Here is a 19,827-nt window from a genome sequence, read left to right as displayed (position 1 = left end):
ATTTGACTAAGATCTACGTCATTATTCATTGAAATCATGCCAAAATACAAAATTTTCGTAATGATTTTTCTCATAATTTTTCAATTTTTGCCATCTGTATGGGATGCGGGAAAAAAAAAAAAAAGAAAATGAAAAAGAGGGAAAATCTAAGGGGAAAAAAGTTGGGCCTTTTAGTAAGCTAAAGATCTGGACCTCCTTGCTCCACCCTTCCCATTTTTCTCCTCTTTCTCCTCTCTTCCTCTCTTTCTCCTCTGCCTTCTCCTCTCTTACAAATTGCTTGTGGGTGATAATAGGAGGGAGATAAGGGTGTGGCAAAATTCCAATTATTGAGGAGTGTTAATCAGGCCTGAACCAAGCTCTTACCATGTTGAACTACCCGGGAACCGTTCCATTCCAAGCTATTTGGCATGATAAGGACCAGTTCATACCAGTTTGCACCCCAATTTGTTCCGAGACCATAAACCATCTCGATTCAAGGTCGCTGCAGTAGGGTACCGACTGAACTGGGGGAGTTCAGTCTGGTATTATATATCATGAACCAAAATCCTGAAATACCAATACATCGAAGCTGCGATGACAGTCAAGTGATCCAAAAGAAAAGGCTACCTGATGAAAAGGCCCGGAGGAGAGCTGCTTTCTACCAGAACACATTTAACACTCGGATCAGTTTTCCCATTGATCAAGAAAACTCCTATACTTTACATCCATCTCTGCATAATTGTATGATTGTTACTCAACAGCATTATTGAAAATATAGGGATTACATAAGTACACACTCGAGAAAGTCGTGCAAATATCAGACATAATGATGCATCCATCCATAACTGCCAAAATTCAGCAAATATGATTCTCAACAATCAATATAAGATCACATGTCCTCTAGGAGGAACACTAGCTACCCCCATGTGACTGTCTAAACAAACATAATCTCCAATATTCATGGTTATTAATGACCAACTCATAATGTAATAAACAAGTATCTATACTTTCCTTGAAATATAATTTAAGCAGACAAAAAAGAAATGAAAAATAAACTGGTTATCATCTAATCACTCGCAGTTTCTCCCATTCCATACAAGCCAAATCAAAAATTGATACTGGAAAACATCTGGATATTGTTGGCTTGAATTGTTAGTTGAATTTAATGGGTCTAGAGGGGTCACTACTAATTTTATATTTTGTCCTTTAAACTGGAAGGTGAAGACAAATCTAATCAGTCTTGACTTGATTTATAGAAAAAAGATAAGATAAAGAAGAATCGCAAAAGTGATTGAAACGTGACTGCAATTTCAATAGCTGACAAATATGAGCTGCAAAACTTCTAACAGTTCGGCTAACATCATTGTGCATACAACTGCCTTAGCTCCAAAGATTCCTCTTTTTTACTAAAAATGTGGAAACCCAAAAACTGGCCTAATTCAAAATCCTGATTTTCCCACTTTCTTGCTTGGGCCTAGCTTTTTCATAATTGCTATAAATCTAGAGGTAGTAAAACAGGAGATCATAAACCCTTGCTTCAAAAGGGGACCTTGACGTGCAGAATTCTTCAATGTATTCAAGAATTGGCAAGACATAAATAAATCAAGAAGAAATTGGAAATAAGGAATTAGAAAAAGAAATATTGAAGTACTTTTAAGTCCACTGCATTAAGGGCTTTAGTGATCGAATTATTTTTTAAGAAAATAATTAAAAAAAATTATTAAAAAAAGAAAGAAAAGTAAACAAGAACTCCAGAGTAACTGAGACATAACTTGGAAACTTGTCCCTGATCACTTCCAATAGTTCAGCCCGTGTTGTTTCGTTCTGGAACTCCAAGAGCCCCAAACAATGCCTCATTTCACTGAGAACACGACGTTTCAAAAATTGGCCAGGGTTCTAATTTTGAACCCAATTTCTCACACCTCCTCGCTTAAATGTTTCCCTACATGGGAAGCCAGCCCAGCCCTTCGTATTTGTCTATAATTCAAGAACTCGTAAAACAGAAGATCTTCAACCCTAATTTCAAACCGAAACCATGCACATAAAATTCTTGAAAAATAAACAAGTTGTAGAGAAGAAAGAGGCAGAACTGAACCAAGATTCATCGAATGAGGGCTTTGGGACGATCGAGGGTTATGACGCAACGCCATTGGGGAAGACGCACCCCTTGACGAAATCTTCTGCAGAGCCCGGCATGGCGGCGAAAGCACGAGGATAGCCGGACGTTCTTCGGGATCAACGGGAACGAAATTAGGGGTTTCGGAGAAGCATTTGGATTGGAGCGGGGGATCGCAAGAAAGGAGAATGAGAGGGTTTCAGGATGGCGAACCGAGAGAAGAAGGCTCGCATGGTGGTGGAGGTAGATAAAAGTTGGTTAAGAGTTCACCGGACCCGCTCTTCTCCGGCCTTTTTAAAAAAAGGAGCGGAGAAAGGAGTCGAAAAGGTGCCCCATTAAATTTGTGGGAAGTTTCTGCATGTTATTACCGACATACGCTTCTTGGCTCTTTCCGCTTCTTGCCCTTCTGCCTCCGTCTCATATAGAATATAGCGCATGTCCGAAAATACCGACGCTATACGGATACTAAAATTGTATCCCTACCTTGTCTGGTGCAAGCCTAATACAGATTTAGATATTTATGGTAATTGCCTTGATAGCTCCCTTCCAGTGGGCGGACGAGGGTTTTTTCCCAAGGATCACCTATCTTCGCACCGATAGACTCTTGGCATCGTTCAACGGTTGCTTTAAGAGTAGTGCAAGTGTAGTGATTGCTTTAAGAGCTGTGCAGGTTTGTTTAAGATTTGTAAAAGTATATAAATAACAAATTGGAGAGCTTTGAGACTTGTGCAAAATGGGAGCCGACGTCAAAAAAAAAAAAATACAATCATTTTTCCGTGCAAAAGATACACCTTGTTGGTGTAAGTCTAATACACATTTCTCAAGAATTCATATTTCTTGGCACATATAAAGTATTAAATCGCACAACAATTGCTGCAAGTATATAAATTGATGTCACAAAAGAAAATCAATTATTTCTTCATGCAAAGATACAACCCAAACTCCGGCCCGAACCTGAACATTAGAAAAGGAACAATAGTGATGTGCCTCCATTCATGCATATTAGACTTCCTTTTTCTCCTCTCATATCTATTCTACTATTTGAGTCCTTAGACTTCCTTCTGAGAGTACACACGATTTGTCTGTTTCATCTTCCAATTTGCAGAGTAGGCATGAATCAGGTCTTTTCAATTCCTTCTGAGAAGATTGTCTGCAGTTAGGACCTTATCACCATGAGCAAGTTGCAAACCAAGTAAACAATTTTACTTTTATAGCTATATGCATGCTTAGGCCACCTACTATCATATGTAAACAAAAATGCTATATATTCTACACTCATCAGGCCTTATTGAGCTGTATTGTAGAACAAAAGAGAGAACCACCTGCAAAACCTTGTGATGCTTATGTGGCTTCCGTTGATATCATGCACCTGCAAGTCATTGTTTATTCGAAACTCTAAACCTATGTCAAATTCCGAACATACTGGTCACACGAATTCCAATCCCTAAACCACACGTATGTTGTGCCAGAAGCTATAGGCCACATCACCAGGTGGGGCAAAACAAGCCAAGGCTGCAGGTGAATTGTGTCGTTCATGAATCGCTTGGCCTTAATTTGTTACCTTGTTTGTTCAAGCTTGCATGATTACAAAACGAGCCAGAGCACAGCGCATCATGACTGATTCTAGATTACGAACAAGCTAATTGTGGATGGTCTCTGGCTCCCAAATAGTGAAAATCCACAATTCACCTATTAATATCCTTAATAGAGGGCAGAATGGATCGAACCGCCCCATTCCTGCCAAGCAGACCTCAGCGCCGACCAGCAGCTCCTTTGACTCTTCCGGCATGGTCATCCTCGGACCAAATTTGAAAAAAAACAATACTCATGCATGTTTATGTAAGAAAAAACAGAGCTTGAACATTTATGGTCCGACTCAACTTAAGATATGAATATTTTTTGACGAATTAGGTCAACTAAATAACTTGAAGCTTGGCTAGATGATTTTAAACCCTAATATATTACAATACTGTATGTCGATGTAGAGGGCATGGTCTCCGTATCTTCACTTTAATATATCTCTGCAGCTATATCAAGAATACATGTCTATCTCGTACAATTTCTAAGTATTATCATGATATAGAATAATCTCCCGAGCTACTCTTGTTATTTTAATAATAAATTTTCTTATCATGTTAATTTCAGAAGAAGAACAAGAGTAGCAACATTTATTGAAAGGAGCATATGGAAAAAGACTTGCATGAGATGGCAGGAAGATAAGCAGATCAAGCTATTTATTCTTCTTTGTTCGGCATGTATTCTAAGGTATGTACTTGGATGTGACATATGTAATGATTAAGTTATTTTATTTTTAATTAAAAGCAAAATTTATATGAATAAGTATTAATGAAAGACTCAATTTTTTGATTTTTTTCATAAAAATATTGTAAGTAATAATAGATGGAAGCTGATAAGAAGGATTCAAATTTTTGGAATTGCGGTTAGCAAGCAACCGTTTCAGGGTCCGGCCATCAAAGCCCACACCTGCAACATCCGGATTACGGATGCATTAAAAAAAAAAAAAGAAAAAAAAGAGAGAGAGAGAGAGAGAGGACCCGGGCCCCGCTGGGCCCAGCCCGAGTCCGCCGGATCGCTGTACACTGTACACCAAAGACTTCGTTCGAGGAAGGCAACAATTTTGTAAATTTCTAAAATCAGAGGGGCTGTCCTTATTGCTGCTTGAAAGAATAATAAGGCATCAATGGTAATTAACTCTAAAAACCAGCCGGCACTCTTTCCGAGATTCGACCGGAAAAGGTAAAGCGTCGACGAACCTTTAGGTAATAATGTCAGCCCCGCGCAAATCATTCTAACGTTCTTTCGCATCATAACCGTCGACGTCATCCACGAAATTGATTTCAACCGTCCGTTTCTTTTTAGATCGCCCCAGAAATCTCACATCATTAATGCCATCAGGCCCTCATTGGTCGTAAAAACGTACGGGCCGTCGGATCAAGATCCGACGTACAAGTCTTGCGTAGTCCTCGGGTGGGGGTGTGGTGGTGGGGGCTAGTTGTATTTTTATTTCCCTTTTTTTCCTATTTTTCCGTTTCTAAACCCTAGGTCTCTTGAAATCGATGAAACCCTAGCTCGTCTTTTTCCATCTAGGGTTAGGTTCGGAAATCACCTTGGAGGAAGTCGTATAAATCGAAGGATTTCCTCGCGCGAGAGGTCGGATTTGATCGGGGAACCAGGTTCCCCATACAGTCTGGAGCCGATCGGTGGGAGAATTTGTTCCAGATGTGCGCTTTTGATTCAGGTATGTGGTTTTCCCCTTTTGCTTTGATCGTTTCGATTTTGCTGGGAGATCGGTCGGAAAATGGGTTTTGATCGGTATCCGTGCTTTTCAGTGTTCTATTGCGGTGCGTTTTGGGATCATATGGCTGGAATGATATTGTTAGATCCGGAATTAGGGTTTCCATCGGTGCCTCATGTATGATGGATGTTAAAATTTGGGGGTTTTGGTTGCCTTCATTTGGATTGAGGGTCTGTAGATGGAACTCAGCATCGAGAAGCCTGTGGTACCCGATATTCCCAAGAACTCGAGACCTTTTAATCTCCACAGCATTTATGTGAAGAAACCAACGGGTTCTGATAGAAAATCATGGGCTCAGAAGGAGCTTTTGGGGGCGAGAGAGATCGCTAAAGCTTTGAAGGGGAAAAGGAGTTCCTCATATGATAATGGTGGTTCTGTTCTTGAGGAATTAAGGAGTAAAAGGACTAGAAAGGAGGTCTCTTTGAGCAGTTTAGGACCTGCCATTAAGAGGCACCGCAACAATCTGAAAACGGCAAGACCAAAGCAGGATGGTTCTGTTTTTGCTGGTGGAACGAGTGAGAAAGCGAGCACTATAAGTGGTGTTTCGCACAGTTTGGATATTGCAAAGGGTAAGGCAAGACATTTGGGAAATGATCTTACCTTAGCATCATCAAAAAGAAAAAAACGCCAATCTCTGGAAGTTGGGTACTTAGAGAACTCGAGTGGGTTGGTTGACAGTGTAGTTATACCAAAGCGACCACGAGGCATCTCAAGGTGTAAAAAATCTGAAGATCCTGTCAGCTTGAAGAGAGCTACGAGTAACTTCAAATGTGGTAAGAGCAGTGCAGAAGTTTGGAACAAGGAACCATCCATCATTGCAGTTCCTCAGTCTCAGGTGTCAAATGGTAGGCAGAGGAGGAAACTTAATGAATTTAAGAAAAGATCCAGTAGAAATAGTTATGTTCCTCACATTGAAGGTGGAAGTGCCAGTTCCATTCAGGTTAGCAGTGGAAAGGTCCAAAATAGAAGAAGCAGCAGCCCACATGGGTCAAAGAGATTAATCTTGAGAATGAAGCACCTTTGATCGACAATGATGAGCCATTTGCTGGGGATTTTCAGGACGACGATGAGGAGAACCTGGAACAAATGCTGCCAGAATGCTTTCATCTCGGTTTGATCCAAGGTGTACAGGATTCTCAAGGAACAGGATGTTGCTACAACAGAATCAGCAAGCAGGTCATCATTATTGCAATCATTTCATCGGAATTTGAAGGATCCAGTGATAGAAACTTCTCCTGTGGATGCTGCAGGTTAGGGTGGTTGCGCCCAAGGAAATGCAATGGTAAAAGTTTTGTCAGGAAGCGTCGTCATTTCTATGAGGTCTGCTCTAAGGATATGGATCCCTATTGCATTGTCAAACAGAGAATTAAAGTATTTGGCTCTGGACAGAGTTGGTATTTTGGCTGGTTAAGGATTATGATCCTATAACAAAGTTGCACCATGTCAAATATGATATCGTGATGAAGAATGGATTAATCTTCAAAATGAGAGATTCAAGCTGTTGCTTTTCCCTAGTGAAGTCAGAAGCAAGTTTTAATTCTGAGAATTCTGGGTTGGAACAGAAACTGAAGAGTAGACAAGTAGAGAAAGATGCTATGGATGACAGTGGTATAGGCAGCTTGATGGAGTCGGAACCCATTATCTTGTGGTTGGCTCGGTCAACTCGCCGAGTGAAATCAACCCCAGCTAATATCATAAAGAAGCAGGGTAGAGCTAATTACTTAAGGATTTTGAGCCATCCATTTCGTTGGAGATGAAGAAACACATGGCTGTGAGTCCATCTGATTTGAGATCAAATAAATTATTTTCCAAATCTGATGTTTCAAAGAGGTCAATGACAAGGGCATTGCTGAAGCACCGGTGCTGAAGGGCAAAACTGGTTTCGAAGACAGAAGTTATCTTATGTTTATTTCAGGAAGCGTTTTCACTATAGAAAGGATGGTTTGGGCAACAATATGCTGGAGCAGGACTTTGCTTGTGGTAGTTCAACTGGGGCAATCAGCATTCTTGCTTCTGCCACTGACAGGGCAACAGTTATAGGACTGAATGTAATCAGCACATCAGTAGAAGTGAACCAAGTTACATTGAAACTGAGGTTGCCAATCAGTATGTTCATGAGCTTGCATTTGGAGCTGAAAGCTTTTGGCTGTGCCGGACCATTTTCTCTGCAGTGTGGTAAACTGATGCTTGTGTGGCCAATGGTTCATATGGAATTAATTTTTGTTGATGATGCTCAAGGATTAAGGATTTTCTTGTTTGAGGGGTGTTAAAGTGGGCAGTATCTATACTGTGTGTAATCATTAGCACATTTTATCAACATACTGATCGAAGCAACTTCATAGATCTAGATATGCCTGCACTTCAATTGGGTTCAAGATTTCAGGCCTGCATGATCAAGGAGGGAGCTTTTATCATCTTATACAGCTTCTTCAAGCTGAATAAATCGAAATGGAAATGCCTGGAAGATAAACTTGAACTGCATTGCATGAAAGTGAGGGAGCTACCTGTAGCGGAGATCACATATTCTACATAAGAATCTCCCAAGAAAAAGTGATCAAATACTCTGCACTTCGGTTTTTAAGGACCCAGCTTCCCTTGAGGTATCTGTTGTTTCTTTTTTTCCTTTTACTTTCATAAGCATTTGTAATGCATCCTGAAATATTTGCACCATTCACTTACTCTTAGAAATTTATCATTTAGCATATGATAGATAATGCAATATCCTGATCCAGTGGATATGAAGGTTGTGCTGTGGGCACAACAATATAAATATAATTGTGTCATCTAGGGCTGCATTATCCTGATTCTGACCTTTCGTTCAAGTGCCTGATTCTTATGATGTATGTTTTGGCGCGTTAACTGAAGAACTAAATTAAAATACACTCAAATAGTTGGGAAAAAAGATTAGCAGAAATTTTGCAATCATTATATCTTAATTTTCGGTCATTGCAACTAATAGATGATGTGTATATACTGTTCTGTGGTTGAAAGATGAAATCTTCAATTTTCTACTAGATAAATTGTGAAGTTTTGTCAAAAGATCTAGGAGAAAGAAAACCTTTACTTTTGTTGTTTGCACAATCTATTCAGACAAGTTTTAATTGACTGATTCTGTTGGATTGACCATATGCATTTGCTGAAATAGTTGGCATCAGCTGAAACTGTGCGCAACTAGGGTTGGCACGTTCCAGCCCTTGTTGGCGTTTTCTATTGTTTATGGCACTTTATGCTTTATTCAAACAGGACAAAATTGTTGAAAAATGTTTTGTTTTGTTAGCTTATCCACCTTCAGTTAGTCTTCATGGAAAGCTTTGCTGAGAATTGGTGCATATTTCCCTGGAAACACATTTTACTTCATCTGGTAGTTTTGCTGAAAACTAAGCTGTTCCTGAAATGAGGAATTCATAGTTGGGAAACAGATATGGTGCTGAAGCATATTAATAATGGATATGTTCTGATTTTTAGAGATAATCTGGCCATTGCTTATGGTATGGTGGATTTCATGTTGTATCTATTACAGCATATTCTACTTGATATTGAATTATGCATTGTCTGTTCTTTTTTTTGAGTGTATATGCCAACTACGTATGTCGAGTCCGCAACTACATGGACTCCTATTCTGGTGCCATACTTATTGCTGGTAAGTTATGCAGTTTGTTTGCTAAAATGTAGAATTATCTCTGATCAGCATTAACCAATAAAGCTTGACTATTTCTAGCTGTAATTTTTTTTTTTTTTAATTGTGACTCGATAGGAGACCTACATTTTGCATGATGAGTTTGAATTACTGAATATTTTCCAGTCTACAAATTGAGCTTCATCTAGTTATATGTGTGTGAAGTAAACACCAGATATCAAAAATTATAAATCTCCAAGCATATTTCATATTCTTGTTTTGTTTCATTCTTCGTGCCACTTCACATGTTCTGTACCTGGCAATAGAGCTGTTACCGAGTGAAGCCAGCATGCTAAGTGTAAAAACCAACTGTGGGATCTATAAAACTTCAATGTGCATTATGCCTGTAGTTTTAACCTGAACTATGGCATTCTGGTTCTACATAATTGAGGAAGAATGTCCAAAAAAGTGGCATGACAAACTTGATGCAATAACTTTTTCGTCTCTGAAAACCTTATTGTTGTTTTTACTAGATCAGATGATTGTGGTGCCTGACATCCCTGAGAGAGATTTGGCATGTGAGCCCCGCTTTCCCAATCCTCTACCAAAACAGCTCCTTTCTGTTATAAAAAGATATTTAGCATTGACAATGTTTATCCCAAAACAATCCTATCCCAAAAAGTAGCATGACAAACTTGATACAATTACCTTCATCGTCTCTGAAACCATATTGTTGTTATTACTAGATCAGAAGATTGTGGTGCCTGCCATCCCTGAGAGTGATTTTGGCATATTGAGTCCCCCTTTCCCATTCCTATCTCAAAACAGTCCCTTTTTGTTATAAAAAAGATATTTAGCACTTCATTTTTGGTAAATTGGATAAAATAATTTCTTCCATATCAACTAATTACATTAATCTCTTTCTGTTAAGTGATAGTTATGACCTTAATCTCTTATTCTTTCATATCAGAAACTGTTCAGATGGATGGCCATGTCTCTATTCTCTTTTGTAATTAGAAGAACATTACTGGTCTTACAACGTGCCATTTAAGAGAGGAAAGATACGAACAGCTCTGTCAGTTGTTTGTGTGGAGGACATATGCCATAGTGAACTGTTTTCTGTACCCATTCACCGAAAGTGTCGCGAGTAGCTCCTAAGCGCTGCATTTTTGTCTTCACAACCAAAATTCAGAATCGTAATGGCCATATCCCTCAACGTGTTTGGTTCCGTAGACTGGAATCGGAAATGGAAATTTGAGAAATTAGGGAAGAGTAGGGATTGGGGTTTTGGCTGGGATTTGGGTTGCATTCCACTTTGACGCGCTATAAATTGGAAGTGGGAATGGGGACTCCGCGCCGAACCCAACAAACATTGGAATGGGAGTCACTTCATTCCATTCCCACTTCTGTATAGTCGTACAACTCCTCCTAACCAAACATGCCCTAAATCTAATTTTTACAAGTGAAGGGAATCTTATTGGGGATCGGATTGCGAAGGTGCCCTTTTTTGAAAAAAGAAAAGTGAAGAGGTGTTAAAGTCCCTGCTCGGCAAAGTTGGGATTTAGTGCTTGTTATAGAACCTCTGAACAAAGTTTTAGTTTATGAACCTTGTTTTGTGATGCAGCCAATATGTGTGAGTGTGTTCTGGGAGCAGGGAGATTTTATATTTGAGTCTTGAGAAGTTGTTATGCTCAAATGATCTCTAGCATCTATAATATGTTTGCATTTTTAAATCTTCTCTTTGTTAGAAAAGATGCTGTTCTTTTCATGAAAGTTCTTATTACCTTTGTCAGTCAACTAAGAATGTAGTCATGTCAAGACCTGGGGTATTGGTTTTGCAAGTTCTCATAGGCTGTCACAGTAAATTCTGTATGTTTCTGGGTATGCAGGATTGCTCAGAAGGATATTGCTCAGAACCTCTGTACAGGGGCTTATCCCCAATAAATTATTTATTTGAATACAAATCCTACAGTTTGTTACCTTGATGAGAAACATGTGGTCCTCTTCAATGGCACCTCTTTCTTACCTGCTCTACTCTTCCTTTTTACTGAGTCATCAATGTCAAATTTTCTGATTGAGAACAATGCAGCCTCCTGTTTTCTCTCAAAAGCCCCACTACAATTTCTTCACAAGACCTCCAGATAATGGTGACCAATTGGCAGCTGATGGTTCCTCTCTTGTTCAGGAACCTTCTGACCAAGTTTCTGAAGTCACACATGAGAACCGGGGAACCTGTTTGAGCCAGGCCTGCTGCCAATTCTGGAAGGCAAGAAACATATGTTCTCTCTGCTACCAGTGATAGTGACTGGATGAAATCCTCTCATGACCTTCTCATTACTGCTGGCAGTAATGAAGGTTAAAGTGATTGAAAATTCTGTAGGTCATGGAGATGTGGAGAACAGCAGTCCATGGGTGAGACTGTCAATGTAACGTGAAAGGCTACAATGCCAGATGAGTCATGGAAAGGTGCTGATAAGTCATCTTCTTCATATCCTGAAGATTCTTTTTCCCCAGACAAGTCTGAAGGTGGGTGCAATTCTTGTATGTAATGCTACCAATGTCCAAGTGCAATTGCTTGACCAATGTGGAGGAGGGACATTCATTGGGTAAGAGAACACAAGCTGCTGAGCCTGCATCTGATCTGGGTCTGGGAAATGAATGAGCATGCAATATATAGTGCAAATCCAACAGCTCCAGAAGCATATGGGCATCGCAATCGTCATTCTTCAGTTTCATGTGCATTTGGTCACCATGAAAAGTTATGGCCAGAAGATTTTGTGCAAAATGGCTTTGCTAGTGGCTCCAAGAAGCCCTCGAACACAGGTATCTTATTCATTGTCCTCTGGAGGCTGTGAACATGGTTTAAAACCCCAAAGCAATCACCCGCAAAGCACATACCATTAACAAAATGAAAAACAATAATGTAAAGAGGTCTTCTGGTTTGCTTGGGAAATCCTCGGAGCCTATTGGGAGTCACTGACCTGTGATGCAAATGTCTTGGTTACGCTTTCAGATAGAGGGTGGAGAGAATGTGGAGCCCAGGTTGTACTTGAGTCTGATGATCAGCAGAATTGGGAGGATTGTGTAAAATTTTCAGGGGGTTACCAAATATTTCCATAAGGTACACCACTTCCTGCAGCCTGGGACAACAAATCGGTACACTCATGCTATGATGTGGAAAGGCAGGAAGGATTGGACCTTGGAATTTACTGACAGGAATCAGTGGTCTTTTTTCAAACAAATGCATGAAGCATGCTACAATCGGAACATTAGGGCTGCTCTGTTAAAATATTCCTATCCCAGGTGTTTGCTTGACTGCAGATTGTGATGACACCATTGTTGACATGCTTTTGTTCGAATCCATCAAATATTTTCAGCAAGATGTGACAGAGATTGACATGGCACTGGATTCCAGCTCAATGTGTATATGACATGGATAGTGGTGATGAGGAGTGGATATTCAACAAGAAGAAATTCTTCTGATTCTAATGATGGTACAATGATTTGAGATCCACACGGAAGATTTGGTTTGAAAGGGTCATGGACATGTTTGAGAAATTTGCATATGCTGAACAGCGTAATGTGTTTACAAGTGATGAAATAGAGGAATTCATGGCTGATGTTGGTCCACTAGATGTTGTCCAAAGCTATTCATGAGCACTGGCATCAAAAGAGACAGAAGAAAGCTTGCCTCTGATTCGGGCAGTTTCAGGTGATTTTTCATCTGCTTACTTACTTTTTCTGATCCTATAATGGGATGCTTTAATCCAGAAATTTGATTCAATGTTGAGAAACTAAGTTAATTTATCTTGTATATTTTTCTGCAACAATTTCTTTCAAGTAATTCAGCTATTTGTTTTAATTTTTCAGTAAGTAGTCATAACAGCATAATATGTATGTTTTCTCCCGTCAGCAATGAATCTTTTTACTTGTTCATACATATTGATTGACTGCCTAAGCTGTGCAGAATGGAGGAAAAAGATTCATTGTAGCTGATTCCAATCTAGTTGGGGATTAAGGCTTAGTTGAGTTTGAGTTATCATAGTGACCGACTGAGTTGACTGCCAGCATGTTGTTTTGTTCAGAAGGTTGGAAGTGCTAACTTTGCTGATGTCTGGGTGACAGTATTTTATCTGCATGGTTCTCCTGATTACATGTGTTCTTATTTCCAATTAGATCTTCTGAATCATGTTTTGGCTGTTATAATAACAGATCTGCAAATGATGCCTTCTCTTATTTACGCTATCAAATTATATATCATATCACACTCTATCTGCTATTGTCCACAGAACAAAAAAACAGTTTCACCAACTGATTTTGGGCATTCAGCTTCGCCCCCAACCCACCCAACCCTTTCTCTCTTTTACATGCCAGACAATTTTCATCCTGATTCTAGGCTAAGAAACATCTTCAATTTCCTGAGACTGGATGTCATCTGATTTGTCACATGAAGTGTTGACATGGATCTTGCTCCTTATTGTCTTCACTAGTTGGAGGTTCTTATGACTAATTTACTCCTTCACTTTTTACCATTTGAAAATTCATGCATGCTGAATGTTTTGGAATGCCTACTTTGTTTTGATTATTTGTCATATTCAAGAAATTGGCGTAAAACCATCATGCACTAATATATTCTTTTACCATGTGTTTTCATACAACCCAAATTCTATTGTTGTGCATGTTGGTAATCTATGATGCACTTAAGCTTAAACTTTAGCTCTGCCGTTGCTATTGTGTACATGCTCAAGAATATCTTTAGATAAGGGATCTTGCTGATTAGGCAAGGCAATAGACCCCTTTAACTGAGTGTTACTGGAATAATGACTATTTCCTTCCTCTGTCTCCAATATCTCTTGTGGTGCTGTCACCTTGTCTGACCAGATGTTGTATTGTTTTCCTTGGTGGATTTAAAGTGTGCTGTAGTTTACTTACAGTTGCAGTTCTATTATGATACCCGACAAATTGTTTGTTTATATTATCATGAAACTTGTATTCTGCTGGTTTCCTCGGTACATTTTATAACGTGCAATTTACTTATGGTTTTTGTTTTATCATGAACTTGATATATTATCTTTTACTGTGTTTGCATGATAATTTTTGTTTTATTATCTTTCATCTTTGCTCCCTGTTAAATCTTAGGGAATATAGGGCTTTCCTCCATTTTAGGTACTTTTCTAGGTTCTCTTCTACTTGTGTTGTATAATATATAACTAGGGATTGCCATTGGGCCAACGAGGGTTCTATCCAGCTGATCGCACCCTCACTCTTGATGGTGCTAGATGTTTCATGACTTTTGCTTACGTCAACAATGCCAAGCTTGGCCCATGTTTTTTTACGTTGTTCATGCATGATTCATTCCGCCTTGGACTTAGTCTATATTAGTCAATAACTTGCATTGCCTTAGGTCAAACTAGGCCTTCCATTTGCCTCCAAGATTTTGGTCCTTTTCTTAGCTTGGATGTGAACAAGGAATGTTGTGACTGCCCTGAACCGCCTAGATCGGGGTGTACCGAGCCATACCGGAGGTGGATCGGCACAATTCCACTCCTGTTCCATTTTGAAATAGGGGCTCAACCTCTGTTCTTGTGTGTCAAAGAAGATAGGGGGCTCAAAAGCGGCTCTATTGTGTCGATATGGGCTCGGAATAGAACCGCATGGTTGCTTACCGTACCGTACCATATTGTTGACAATCAGTATGGGCTTCGGTACCAGCACAACAAACCTTTGATGGGATATTTGGTTGTTGGGCTATTGACATATGAGAAAGAGGGTGAGCACTGACATTGAAATGTATGTGCTTTACTAAAGATGTATTAGCATTTTCATTGAGGTGTCATGAAGATATGTTTCTTTAAAAAGTTCTTCTTGACCATACAAGCAAGGTCCTGATGGGTCAGCAAACTCGGGCAGGAGTGCTGATCATGAGCCTATGTCGCCATCCTAGACCTGGGCCAGGATTTCAAGATCATTTGGCTGTGTGAACCTGTTCTCACTGTAAAAGGATCAGTAATTCAGAAGATCTTATATTTTGATTGTTTTTTGGAGATCCATTTGTTAGAATTTTTCTGAACATTGTTGCTTAACAAGATGTGTGGTTTGGCTGCCAAGGCAACCAGTGAGAGTTTCTGGGTTCGAACCCAGAAGGCAGCATTCCTAGTGGACTTCTTTCCAGAAGAAGAAGAAGAACAAGAATGGCTTGGCCAAGCTTAAAGCAACATTAATTTAATAATGACTTATTGATGGCTTTAAATGGAATGCCATAACGGTTGGAAGTCCCATCATGGCGATGCGAGTTAAATTTTTGGAATTTCCATCCTTTGACCTTATGTTTGCTTCGTTTTTTCTCCTTTTTTCTTAATGAAAAGCTTGGACACATTGTACCTCTGGTTGTCAGCAGCACATGCGTCATGTAGCAGATTTGCAGCGACACACTTTTTTTTGTGCAAGACCAGGCAGAAGATACTCTTTAAGCTCCTCCACCCCTCCCCTTAGTGACTTGCATGAACTTAACAAATTTGTTCATTTGCTTGTGCAGCCTGCATTATGGGAGCTTTACAAGCAGCAATTAAAAGAATGGGAATTAGCTATGAGCAGAATGCACAGCTCATCTGATGGGTGTCAAGATAAGGCATGTTTGCTCAAGAAACCTCCCATGTTTGCTTTCTGTTTAAGGCCACGAGGCTTGGAAGTACCTAACAAAGGGTCTAAGCAGAGGTCTCATAAAAAACTAATGTTCACAGGCCACCATAATGCTTTTGCAAGAGAGCAGGATGCTTTCCATGCTCATGGTACATTTTTGTTTATCCTGTCTTTTATCATGTTCTATATTTATCTCATTTTTCTAATGTTTATAACTCTTTGTTATGTATTTCTTGTTTATTTGTGGTATCAGGAAGAAAATTGAATGGACCTTTCATTGGAGAGGAGAGGGCCTTATTTTCTATCCCGAGCTGTGAATCTTCAGATTCTTTTCATTGGCATCAGTCTCCAACCAGTTTCTCGCCAAGGGATAGTGCAAGAACAGAATCTCTGCTGACAAATGATGGTTTAGAGAGATTTCCACACCCAAAGCTTAACAAAAGTAATTCTAAGAAGATGGTAATGCTTCCATCTCCCAAGGATTCTGAAATAACACCTTTCTCATATAATCCAAAATCAAAGAGAAATGGACTTCACCGATGGGGTCTTGACATGCATGGTTGGCCCAACACAAAGCAGTCACAGGGTGATGGGTATCCAAATCATCGAGCAGATATTGATGAGTTCAGGTTGCGGGATGCATCAGGTGCAGCTCAGCATGCGTCAAATATGGCTAAGCTTAAAAGAGAGAAAGCTGAGCGACTGCTGCACAGGGCTGATGTTGCACTTCGCAGAGCCTTGGCTGCAGTTATGACTGCAGAGGCAATAAAAGCATCTGAAAAGGATTTGATTGGTGATTGGTGAAATTGGAAAGAATCATGGGGCTTCTTGAGCATAGGAATATCACACCTGATTTTTAACACGTTCTACCATTTTGCTGGACAAAGACTTTTCATGGAGATTGGCTCATGTATCTCCTTCAAGAAAGGACATTTTAGTCATAAATGGTGGTTTCCAAGTGAACTTTTGCATTGGGGGCTGTGCCGAGTCAGATAAAATGTTTTTGAGCTTTTGGTTCAGCTGCTTCGTTTAACCATTTTAGCTTTCTGCTATAGTTATTGTCATTAGACGGTGGAGTCTATCACTCCATTAAGTAGATGGTGTAGTTTTTTTTGGTTGCTAATCTTTTTGTACAGAAAATTCTCCCTCTTCACTTCTACCTTATTGTGGAAAATGTTCTCAAACAATAGTACATTTGGCTCCGAATTATTATACACATGATGGAAGTTTTCTTTCACATTTGATGCTCAATTCTTATCTGATGAATGAATGTGGTGATATGTAGGGCCATTTGGGCAGGTTCAAGTTTTGAATGGCAGGTGAAGCATATCCTGCTGTTCTAGTGGCTAATGCTGATATCTGCAACTGTAAGTAGATTGCATAACCTCCATTCTGGTTTAGAATCTGAATATTATATGCTCCCTCATAATAAATTTTTTTAAACCATGACACAAACCATAGATTGAGTGCCTTTCTCATCTCGAATATACTGCTGTTAATGTAATTTTGTATTTAGGTTGTTCCATGGAAGTCAGTTTTTGGTCTATGTTCCAGCAAATATCAGGTAATTTGTGGTTTTATCACCACAGATTGTAAGTTTTTACATTCTTGTGCAAGTTCTCTAGTTTTTCCTACACCATAGAAAGAATTTCTTCCTTGACAACGAATTTCTTTACTTTCTCTCAGTATCCATGCTGAAAGTTTATTTTGCTTTCAATATTTTATCCCTGGTTCTATGTACCATTTTATGACCATTTATAACTAATATACTCCATTCTATGCCATTAAGTTTCAAACTGTGCCAAAGAATGTCCTTAGTTCTCCTTTTAAAATCACTTTTTGCTTAGTTTGAGAAGATTGCTATACATGCGTGTTTGTGCCTTACGTAAGTATTATATATGTGGAAGTTAAAATTCTGACAGTCTTTATATTACTCAAAGATTTTAAAACAATATAGTTACTGTTAGTAGTGATTAACTTTTATCAACAATAAAATTAACTTGATTGCTGGGTGAATAGTGAGAAATTATATATTATTAGTTTAAAAGAGATTAAGTGCTTAAAGGTTTATTTTAGTGTTTGTGCAACATCTTAGAAAGACTTCTTGTTTATTAGCTCGAATTTTCATGTCTAAGCAGGGAGGCTTATCAGGCTTGGGAATGAATCCTGAAAAGGGTTAATAGTACTTTTTGGTTGTTTCAATAACTGCTTCACTTGAACCTTAAAGATTACAATATGATTATAATTCGCATGAAGCAAGCAAGAGATATGTTAGAGAACACTGCATAAATATTTCAATGAGTATGTTATGAATGTAACAACCAGAATTGGTGGATGATAAGTTCTTAGTGGCAAGTATGATGGAAAATATCAAATTGTGCCAAAAGAATGTCCTTAGTTCTCCTTTTAAAATCACCTTCCGCTTAGTTTGAGAAGATTGCTATACATGTGTGTATATGCCTTACGTAAGTATTATATATGTGGAATTTAAAATTCTGACTGTTTTTATATTACTCAGAGATCTTAAAACAATATAGTTACTGTTAGTAGCGCTGAACTTTTATTAACAATAAAATCAACTTGATTGCTGGGAAAATAGTCAGAAATTATATATTATTAGTTTAAAAGAGATCAAGTACTTAAAGGTTTATTTTAGTGTTTATGCAACATCTTAGAAAGACTTCTTGTTTATTTAGCGTGTGTTCTCATGTCTAAGCAGGGAGGCTTATCAGGCTTGGGAATGAATCCTGAAAAGGGTTAATAGCACTTTTGGTTGTTTCAAGAACTGCTCCACTTGAACCTTAAATATTACAGCATGATTATAATTAGCATGAAGCAAGCAAGAGATATGTTAGAGAACACTGCATAAATTTTCCATTTAGTATGTTATGAATGTAACAACCAGAATTGGTGGATGATAAGTCTTTAGTGCTTAGTATATACTTCTCGAGTCTTCATCTACCTAGTTGCTGCAGCAGTAGGGAACAGGTGTCTTTTCTTTTCATCTATCCCTGTTTCAAATATTCAACCAGTAGCTGTATTTTCAGCCGCTTGATATTTCATTGTTATCAGCTGCTCAAGTTGAGGGTTATTCTCTCTTCATGCCACCTTCTTGCTTTTCTAAGTTGGTTGATGTGGGATATGCCTGATGCATATTATGTTGTGTTGTTGTCTAAAAGGTGAAAGTAGGTATCATTGAACTCGGAAAGAGAAGGAAAAGTAGGGGAGGGTGAGGCATGCTTAGGTGAGGCGAGAATGTGTTTATGTGGCTTTTAAGTCGTTAAATTAGCAAGTGTGGTTAGTGAGATGAACATCAATCCAGTTTGATAACTATTACTCGATGGTGCACCATACATGTGGGGTGGAAGCATGAAAGATAAATCATTTATATAGTTTACAGGTTGAAAATGGTTATATTGAGTGAGATTGAGAAAAGGGGGTTGCCTGTAAACCAATGGATCACTGGATACTAGGTAGAGTGCTATTAAGAGTACATTCTGATAGTCTGACCTTTTGGGTACTCATGTCTATAATGGGATCTGTCATGGAGGGCAGTAGAGGTTTATACTGATAGTCTTCTTGACCTCCTGGCTGATCATTTACCCAAAAATTTTCACTAACACCTGATACCTTTAGTGTTTTATTGTTTTGCCTCAGCTGCTTCCTTTCTCCTTTGCAACATTTTCTTGCTGTCTTTAGTATATTTCTTTTTGTGTGTCAAAATGTTTTGCAGGGCATATTTGAAATTTCAGCTACTCTATGTTGCAAAAAGGGCAGGAGGCATGAGTTTGATTGTTAACATCATGAGTTGGAGCTTGCTTATCATGAGTTTGAATGTTAACATCCTCATATCTGTATTGTACCTGAAAATGTCATGTGTGTTCTGGTTTAGTATGCATGTATATATATACATATATACATAATGCATTTGGAGACTCGGCTTCAGGCTGGGCGATTGCTGAAAAATATAGCCAGAGATGTGGACATGTTATGAATGTCAAAACTAATACATTATTTTATTTAAGAATTTCAAATAAACAATTAGTTGGTTTTTGTTCACAACTAGTCAATGGCTTTTGAAGAACCTTCTGCAGGCGATTGTATCTGATTTGCTACAAAAGAAGGCTTGGGGTGTGGAGGTGTTATCAATGTCAAAACTAA

General features: G+C 38.8%; 1 non-coding gene and 1 pseudogene across 2 annotated transcripts; one reads left to right on the top strand and one right to left on the bottom strand.

Annotated features, from left to right (window-relative positions):
• LOC103720862 overlaps positions 1 to 2,420 on the bottom strand; it is a 28,131-nt pseudogene extending 25,711 nt beyond the window's left edge.
• A 2,716-nt stretch (positions 2,421 to 5,136) lies between these two features.
• LOC103709724 lies at positions 5,137 to 19,690 on the top strand. Of its 2 annotated transcripts, none has more exons than XR_005512687.1 (7): positions 5,137 to 5,354; positions 5,446 to 8,011; positions 10,917 to 12,739; positions 15,563 to 15,815; positions 15,920 to 17,033; positions 17,183 to 17,230; positions 19,400 to 19,690. It is a non-coding gene; the product is annotated as an uncharacterized LOC103709724 (transcript). The 2 variants fall into 2 exon arrangements; XR_005512688.1 differs by having other exon boundaries at positions 11,213 to 12,739; positions 19,400 to 19,689.
• Positions 19,691 to 19,827: the final 137 nt, after the last annotated feature.

This window comes from Phoenix dactylifera, chromosome 8 (genome assembly GCF_009389715.1).
Source record: "Phoenix dactylifera cultivar Barhee BC4 chromosome 8, palm_55x_up_171113_PBpolish2nd_filt_p, whole genome shotgun sequence".
Classification (NCBI taxonomy): Eukaryota; Viridiplantae; Streptophyta; class Magnoliopsida; order Arecales; family Arecaceae; genus Phoenix; species Phoenix dactylifera.
Note: the sequence above shows the minus strand (reverse complement) of the source record. Positions and strands in the feature narration are given on the sequence as shown.